Below are 8,347 nucleotides of genomic sequence, written 5' to 3'. Positions count from 1 at the left end.
TTTATCTTCATCTAAATTTAAATATAAAGATATACTCAAATTCCACAATATATAAATAAATAATAATTTAAAATTTAATCAATTTGAAGAATAAAATTGTAAAACTAACCGATACTTTGGAAATTGACTCGTTTACCACGAGCTTGTCTTTGTTGTTGTTGTTATTGTAGTTGTTCTTCATGTGATCGTGTTGATGACTGTCGAGATCTATGTATTCTAGTAGGGGTCGTTGGTTCCTCTTCTTGTTCTTGTTCTTCTTCATCAATTTGTATTTCTCTTTCCACTTCTTCTGCATAATTGTGTAATTCTTGGTCGTACCCTTCTGGATAATTTGGTTCATAATTATAATTACTAATTGAAGGTGTTGTTGATATAGACGGAGTTGAAGTGGCTTTTCTTTTGGAGCTAGAACCTCCTAATAATTTTACCACTTTAGTAACTTTTTTAGAGGCTTTTTTCAAAAAAGAAGACATGATAATATTGAAATAATAATATAATTAAAAAAAAATAAATAAATAATTAATAGATTAATTATGTAATTAACTAAATTAAAAAATAATTAAAAGACTAATTATGTAATTAAGAGAATAATTGCGTAATTAAGTAATAAGTAGAGAGAGTAAGTAGAGAGAGCAGGAGAAAAGATGAGTTGTGAATGAAAATAATTGAAAGTGATGGGTATTTATAGGAAAATTTGCAACGGCTAGTATAACGGCTAGTTCACGGTCCGGTTCACCCGGACCGGTCCCGGTTCCATGGAACCGTTGGAACGGTTCCGGTTCCAACCCGCGGTTCTTAGGTCCAGTTCATGCAGTTTTTTTCCAGCGGTTTCACGGTTCCGGCAACTTTTTTTCCGGCGATTTCACGGTTCCGCGGTTCGGACTGATTCGGAACCTGTTGCGAACGGTTCCGATTCCAGATCCGGTTCCAAGCGGTTCGGAACGGGTTCGGTTCCGGGTAACCCGCTCCGTGGCCATCCCTAGTTGTAATCAAGGTTGATTTCTTTTCAAGTATCTAAGATTCTGATCTTTTCCTTTTTTTTTCAGTAATGGATTTTAATTTTTTTATTTTTTATTAGGAAATTGTGTATCTTAAGATTTCTTTGATGGAAAGGGGAGAAATGAAGTCGGTAAAGACGTCGGCGATAACATCTTCGTCTTCGGAATTTGGTCAAAAGAAATTAGCTCGACAATTGGATTTTACGGCGGTTCAGCGTTTTCCGGTTCAACACAAGTTGCGCATACTGTAGCTGTGTCGCCACTCGCCAATGGGGATTCCACGTCTCCACCAGTAAGTTTTAGTTCCCTAAATCCTATGATTTTGTCATTAATGGTGTTAGAATTTATTTAACAATATAAAATTTATACTTTTGAATATTATTTGTGTCTGTTGAATTAGTTTTTTTTTTTTTTTTTTTTATGATTATAAGTTGAGGATATGTGGCCCTTTAGAGAATTAATTGGTGTTGTGATTGGTGTGACTTAAGTGCACATTTGATGAGGTGCATTCATGTGTGACCTTTGGGATGGAATCCCATAAATGTGTTAACGTGGGTATATTAAGTTAAGTTTTGATGATTGATTTATGATGGTGATTAAGTGTAGAATAATAAGGTAATGAAGTGTGAAAGTTATGGAACTTAATGAAGAAGTGCAAAGGACTTGGTTTATGTTTGATTTATTGAAGCTCGATCAGAATTCTGACAGAAGAAGCAGAATGGTCGCTCGACCTGTCCGCTCGACCGAGCGAGCCTTATTGATTGATCGAGCGAGCAAACAGAATGCATCCAGAAAGGGTCTGTACACCCCTCGATCGAGCGGTTCCTTTGATGTGCCTAAGATGCTGTTTTCGACCTTTCAAGTTCTTGGAGAAGTTTCATGTCATTCATTATTCAATATTAATTCTGTATTTAGTGAGCTAATGACATTTATGTACCTAGTACTATATATAGGGAGCTCTCAATCATCAAATTGATATCCACAAATACACCCAAAGCCATACACTAGCCTATATCTCTTCTCTATTGTAATTCTCCATATTTGAGAGTTCTTTGAACTCCTTTTGATAATATAAGAGATACTACACACCGGAGGACGTAGCCTTAGTTGGGTGAACCTCGTTAAATCTTTGTGTCATTTTATTGCTTTATTTTCTCCTACAAACATTGATATCGTTGATAGCGTAATTTGTTTGTCACTAAAACTTCATTCACTCGATCTTGGTAATATTGGAGTTTGAAACACATCGTTCGAACTCTAATACATCGGCGATCGTTTTCAATTGGTGATTATTTTAGGAGATTTGGGTTTTTATTTATGTTTTAGTGAATTTTAGGAGATTTAATTGATTATAAGTTGATAGTTTGTGGGTGGTGATTGTTTGGGTGTGTGGTCTATGGGGAGCCAGTTCATCTCCTTGTATGTTTTTCTCATTTTTCACCGATGACAATTGCTAGAGTCTTCAAAGATGACTTGGGAGATTTCACTGATGCTTAAACTCATATTTGTTGATGTACCTTTGTAACTTGTAAGTAATGGTTCACATTTCATGTAGTTGGAGAATGTTGAACCTAAACTATTATCTAAAAGTTTTATGGTATTATCAGTTTTTTAGACTCGGTTACTCGTTGGATACGGGTCCAACTTACACAAGTGTTCATTTTGCTTTTGGTTCAATGCTATCTTCCTGAAGATTCAGACAAAGCAGTTGTTGTTGATTTTTTGATCTACAATGCTTTTTTGGGGGGACATGTTAAATTTGCTTGGCAGTTCATGACGTTTGGGTAGTTCAAAACTTACCACTTCTTTTCCTTTTATCCATGACCAGGTTGATTATTCAGAGATGTTGCACTTCTTATGGTTGACTTTGTAGACAAATTCGTGATCAAGGGTTTCGAGATTAGTTACTTGAACATTGGAGGAGGTTTGGGAATACACTACTATCACAGTGGCGCTGTTTTACCCACACCTAGAGATCTTATTGATACGGTGGGGTTTCAGATGATTTTGATGCTTGATAGGTAAGTAGTCTTACATTTATATATTTTGCATCTCAGAGCTCACAAATTAAACGTGACCAAACCTTACAACTAGGGACAGACTAAAATGTGGTTCTATGTTTAAAATACATGTTATTTGTTTACCTAAATGTAATTATAAAGTTTGACATCATAAAATGTTTTTGGATGATTATTGAATTTCATGATATATAGCATTTATAAGCCAATCGATATCATTGATACACACATATAGCTGTTTGTTAATGGTTTACTGTTTAGCTTGATTAAGAATAACTGAATATGGTGTGGTGGGTTCGAAACTTCTCCCAGGAACAACCTATGTGATCAAGGTAGCTAAAAGGAGTGATTTGTCTCCAGAATCTACTACTGTAAATATAGCTATAATCCATCATATTCTCGAAACTGGTATGAAAAGGAGTAAATTTGTGTTTTGGTCGACTACTGGTGCTGTAGCAGGTGCAATAGCGATTTCAGAAGTGATGCCAAGTCAATACAAACACATGTTGGGAGGTCCTTCAATGAAGGTTGACTTGCATACAACAGCCACGACAAAAGGGGTGTTGACTTTTCTTATAACCTTTGTTGTCCTGTTCACTTAAACTTTTTCCAGTTGCATAGCCTACAATCTATATTCTTATTTCAAAACTTCAATAATTAGGCAATTTTTATTACTATATTAGCATGCGAAAACACCATCATCAGCAGTGGCTTTTTAAAAATTAATCTAACTTATAGTTTATCATGTTTAAGTGCAACTGCGCAAGTCTTTTTTTCATATCAGAATATATAGGTACCTTTGAAGGTCCTTGATCAACTCCACCATGCATTTTGTTCTATCTTCGCGAAAGAAAGATCTGGAGGTCTATGATTTTTGAGTAAGGTATTTCTCAATTAATTTGATTCGATTTCAATTCATCATTTTTCTTCGTTTGCATATCAAAGATGATTTGTTTATTTGAAGGTCTATGGTGTCATGGTTTGCCCCGTGGCCTTTAATATTTCTTAGTCTGAAACTTTGAATTCATATATCACACATGGTTTTATATAGCTTAGTTTTTGTCTGAAATTCTGAATTCATGTAGTACATGATCTCTTAACTTCTTGTGGTTACTAGAGGTTGTTTTGTTTCTTTTTGTTGTTGTTTGCTACCCTCTTGCTTCTGATGTGTGAGGTTGATTGATTTTTTGGTTTTCTTTGTGTGTGTGTGGTTGCCTTTGATGATATCCTATCTACGTGTGGGTAGTAGGTACTTGTAAACATGTAGTAGGTCTAAAATAGTTAGCATTGTTGCAATTGGTCTGATGTTGTATTCTATAATGAAAACCATTTTTATGTTGTTAAATACGATTTTTCGTGTGCATGCCCTAGAATTAAACGGTCAGTATTTATTAACTCATCTCGTGAGACTTGACATAGCTCAGGAAGGAGGTGCTTACACCCCTAGCACCAGGTATGTAATATATGGTTTTTTTTCATCTATTGATATTGATGCTTTAGAAAAAGTACTCATCTTTTTGTCTTAAATAAAAAAGGAATGATCGAGGAGATTGAGACCCGCCTCAAGTTCCTGCCCCTATCTATAGCTATGAGACAGTGATGATTCTGTGGCTGGCTCTGTGCTCATCCATGATATGCTGTTGCTGTTATTCTGATCTTGAATCAGATGCCTCTCACAAGTTGTTGGCACTGTCTTGATGTTATACTGCTGAACTTATGAGATGCAGCATATGCTGATGCTAAATGCTCAATTCTGAGGGCTATGCTGCTGCAAGTTGATGCAAGCTGCTGCTATGCAGCCAATTCGTAGACAGCCAAGCTTTTTTTTTGTCGGATGAGATTAGTTTTTGCTGCTGTAATCTAGAGGCTGCACAGTCTCTCTAGGTCCCTCACAATTGTGCTTTTCAACCTGCTTCCTGTCTGAATGCACGATACACGAGGCTACATTCTACTATTTGCTGCCTACATTGGATTTTTATAATCATCCTACTGGTATTGTGCAAGGGGCAAAGCTGCTGCCTTGTCTGAATGCACGATACACAATGCTACATTCTACTGTTTGCTGCCTACATTGGATTTTCATAATCATCCTACTGGTATTGTGTAGGGGGCAAAGCCGCTGCCTTTAGAAATCACTCCTACATTGTACTGATAGCTCCGTTATCTGTAGGTCCTCTTTGATTGGTTTTAGAACCCATGTAAATTGCCAAGCATTTGTTGAACTCTGGTAATGCCTATCTTATTGTATTTGCAAGGTATGATTGGTTTCATTTTCAAGTCAAATAGCATAGCTGAGGATTGCTTGTTTATCTTTTTCTTAAAAACTTATTTGAACATTATTTAAATTGTTGTTGTCTGCCTGTTCACCATGTTTGCTCAAACCTTTTTTTACTCATTTCTCCATTTTTCTGGTCATCTTAAAAATTATGTTCAAGCATCTTGTTTGTTAGAAATTTAGGATGAAAACGAGTTAGCTTTTGGGTATATTACTCAATTGAATTTGGTCATAATCCTTTATAAAAGCTATTAAGCCTATTTTGAATGCTAAATTAACAATATTAACATTTCGAGTTTCAAGTGTTTAGTGTGGCTTCAACCTTGAGGAGGGTTGTATTGCATTTTCATTTAGGTTCAGGTTCCCGTTGTTTAAATTAGCAGTGAATTATTGAACCCTTGCATTCTTCAAATTTTTGCAACACATTGACATTCTAATATTTTCATTCGTATCATTGTTAATATAAGTGTATAAAATAGTATAATGCAATTTAATAGTGTAACTTGGGGGACCGCATGGGTAGCATGTGGCCCCACAACTAGTAATAATAAACCATAGTAAGCAAAAGAACAAAGATACTAGCAAAAAAAATTTAAATTAGTAGTTTTGAACGATCCTACCAACGATTCTGATGATCCTACCGACGATCTTAGCCGATCCTAACGATCGTACCATCGATCCTAGCCGATCCTCACAATCCTGCCAATGATCCCACTTGATTCCGATTCTACTAACGATCCTAGTCGTTGGGTCCAATCGAGGTTGTAGAATCGTACAATTATACATTCCTGATCGCGATTTCGAAAACAATAGTTGTAATCATATAGAATCACACCATTCAACCAATTCTACACGATTCCAAAAATACTCAACAAAAAAGCTAAATTGGGCCTTAGCTCCACCCAATCAACTATATCCCTAGACCCTAGTTTCTATTTGTTTGTTTTCTAATGATTTACTTGAGACTCTTAACCATAATATAATTATTTTATGAATAGCACGTGTGGGAGTTGGGTCTTAGGTTTTTAATAAGAATTCTTGCTACTAGTTTAGATTTTTTTTTTGATCTAGATTATATAATCATTGATTATATGAATAGTGTATATCTTTCTATGTCCGTCAATTCACATAAATAAGAGAAAATAGGAAACAAATCAGAAGTATATATATGTATTTTTTAAATAATGATAAAGTTTTTAAATATTAAATGAATTTTAAGTGTTCTTTTACTGAAAAATTGGCTAAACAACATACGTAAGCAATTACAACTTATCTTTGCAAAATTCTTGAATCGTTCAATTCTATGATTTGATTCTTTATTTTTTTAAGAAAAATTAGTTAGTTTTATTCGAGGAAGAGAGACTAAAGGGACATCTCATAATATTGCCGGCATAAAAGACTCGTGGGGAAAAAAGAAATTGACAAACATAAGATGTGAGGGCACTTGATTGGGACATATGGGTTATAGGGAAGAACATAACTTAGATACTAATGTTCTCTCTCGAGTAACAAAAGCTTCCTAAAACATACTCAACTACCTATTCTCATGCAGCTAAACACATTTTAAGACATGGAGCACACATTTAATATTTCCAATCAAAACATCTACCTATTCTCATGGAGATGACTCAATTTCAAGCATGGATTTTCATTAGAAATCGGCTCTCACCCTCAATCCAATGACACTATGATAATAGCGAAACCCATATCAAATCATATATGACATATCCAAGCCACAGGTAAAGAAAACAATTTAGACTACATACATGGTGATAATACGTAGCTGATAAGGGCTTTTTTCACAATCATTGAAATTAGACTCGAATCAAACAATATTTATAAAACACCCTAAGCACTACACAAGTATAGTGGGAGTAGGGGATTGAACCATGAAGACAAGGAATGCTAGACTCTAAGCTTGATGTAGGAAGGTTTATAATGGCAGGAAACGAAATGCGATGAAACAATCAATAAACAAAGCAAGGATCGATTAACTACATCCTACAAGTACTCTCAAATGGTTGTAGTTTAAAAAGAGAAAACTCAATCATTCATTGGCATTGCGCCGAAATTAAAGATAACGAGAGAAAGTTGGTGACCCTACAAGTCACAAGATTGACCTATAATCTCCCTATGTCTCTCTGGGAGTGGCAGGTCAAAAACTACTCACTCATTCCAAAAATACTAGGGCAAAAGTAATAAATAAAACAATAAATGAAAGTAAATAAACTTGAATGAAATCAACAAGAAAGCAAGAAATAAAGAAATAAGAAAGAAACAATAATATTGAAAAACAAGAAAGTAATGAAAGCAATAAATAAAAGTAATAAATAACTTAAAAGCAATAAAAGAAAGAAACTTACATACAATAAAATACTTGAACTGAAAGCTTGAATGTAAATGTTGAAGACAATAAAAAAAGCTTAGATGGGAAGACTTTAAAGAAAGCAATAAAACTAATCTAGGGCATAAACTAAAAGAAAAACAATAAAGGGTTTAAATGGGAAGGGCATTCACCCGAATCTGGATGCAAGGCAAGCTCTAAAGTTGATTTCAAGTCTCAATCGACCAAATAATAGCTTCATTCGAGAGAATCAAGGCCCATTTGTCCAAATGTTTCCTGATTCGGCCCTTCCAGCAAGTGTTGAAATGCAATCAATGGAAAAAAGGTCCCGTTCGGCCGAATAAGATGGCCATTCAAACGAATGGGTCTTGGATCGATCGAATCCAATGCAATTAGTCATTTTCAACAGCCTTGAATAATGCTTTTCCTTGACTATGCATAGGTTCATTCGATCGAATAGGGTATGTATACAGTCGAATCAGTGTAGGAGCTTACACTTTTGCATCTTTGAAGCATCAAGTGGCATCAAAACTCTACGGGACTTTCGGGGAAGCCTCCAAATGCGTGCTAAAGCCTCAAACACACGATAGTACTTAAACGATCAGTTTATCCAATAGTTTTGAGATGCCAAAGATGATTTTGTATTTAACGTTTTTCCTTCTACTATGTCTGGTGATTGATTGAATGTATAAGATGTTGTGTCGTGGGAACC

The 8,347-nt window shown here is 35.2% G+C and overlaps 1 long non-coding RNA gene across 1 annotated transcript; it reads left to right on the top strand.

Moving 5' to 3' along the window:
* The first annotated feature begins 1,035 nt into the window (after positions 1-1,035).
* On the top strand, positions 1,036-5,293 carry LOC130809013 (uncharacterized). Its single transcript, XR_009040761.1, has 5 exons — positions 1,036-1,290; positions 2,827-3,019; positions 3,329-3,899; positions 4,388-4,469; positions 4,552-5,293. It is a non-coding gene; the product is annotated as an uncharacterized LOC130809013 (long non-coding RNA).
* The last annotated feature ends 3,054 nt before the right edge of the window (positions 5,294-8,347 follow it).

This window comes from Amaranthus tricolor, chromosome 3 (genome assembly GCF_026212465.1).
Source record: "Amaranthus tricolor cultivar Red isolate AtriRed21 chromosome 3, ASM2621246v1, whole genome shotgun sequence".
NCBI lineage: Eukaryota > Viridiplantae > Streptophyta > Magnoliopsida > Caryophyllales > Amaranthaceae > Amaranthus > Amaranthus tricolor.
The sequence above is the reverse complement of the archived record's forward strand: the minus strand, read 5'-3'. Positions and strand labels throughout refer to the sequence as shown.